The following is a 1,045-nucleotide window of genomic DNA, read 5'->3' on the forward strand; positions in this document are numbered from 1 at the left end:
TCGACCCTTACTCACGTAAGGTATTACTTGGACGACCCAGTGCACTTGCTGGTTAGTTGAACGAAATTGATTTTGGACCAGGCTCTATTATCATAATTAATTAAGAATCACAATTTCGTCCACCAAGTTTTTGGCGCCGTTGCCGGGGATTATTGAGTTTGGACAATTGAAGGCTTGTTTTATTTCTTAGATTAGGAATAATTTATTTTTATTTTTATTGTTATAGAGTCATTAAATCAATATTGATAGGATAGTTTCTTTTCAAAAAAAAAATTCTTTTCAAAATTTATTATTTTCTTTTAATTAATTGCTAATTTTCGTGAGTCTTAGTGTCTTGTTCTAAGTTTGGTGTCAATTGCATATCTCATATTTTTCTTTAAAATTTTCGACTTGTGACCTTTGTTCTTCGTTAATCTTCAAGTTGTTCTTGCTTATTTTTCTTGTTTGATCTTGAGTTTTTCTTGCTTTGTGTCTTTTCTTGTTTCACTTGTGTTCCTTTTAAAGCACTAATTGGAATATCTGCATCAAGTGTCATATTTATTCCCAATTGGCTGAAGCATTGGTTTATATTCTTGATGAGGGAGCACCAGTACTTTTGAAAATCTTTTTCAAAAATAATTTTTCTTGGATTGAATCTTGTGCCAAACTTTAAGTTTGGTGTTTTCTTGTTAATCTTTTTTATAATTTTCGAAAATTTTATTAAAGTTTTCTAAAAATTTTAAGTTTGGTGTTCTTCAAAGTGTTCTTGAGTTTTTCTTGTGTCTTGATCTTAAAATTTTTAAGTTTGGTGTTCCTTGGTGTTTTCCCTCCAAAATTTTCGAAAATAAGGAACATTAAATCTAAAAATTTTAAGTCTTGTGCCTTTTGTTTGTTTTTCTCTTTCATCATAAAATTCAAAATTCAAAAAAAAAATATTATTTTTCTAACTAGTTTTGAACCATATTTTTTTCGAAATTTTATTTTAAAAAATTCAATTTTCAGTTTCAAATTATTTTCACTTTCATTTATTTATTTCGTTTTATTTTATAAAAATTTTAATTTTTAT

The sequence above is a fragment of the Arachis duranensis genome, chromosome 6, assembly GCF_000817695.3.
Source record: "Arachis duranensis cultivar V14167 chromosome 6, aradu.V14167.gnm2.J7QH, whole genome shotgun sequence".
Taxonomy (NCBI): domain Eukaryota; kingdom Viridiplantae; phylum Streptophyta; class Magnoliopsida; order Fabales; family Fabaceae; genus Arachis; species Arachis duranensis.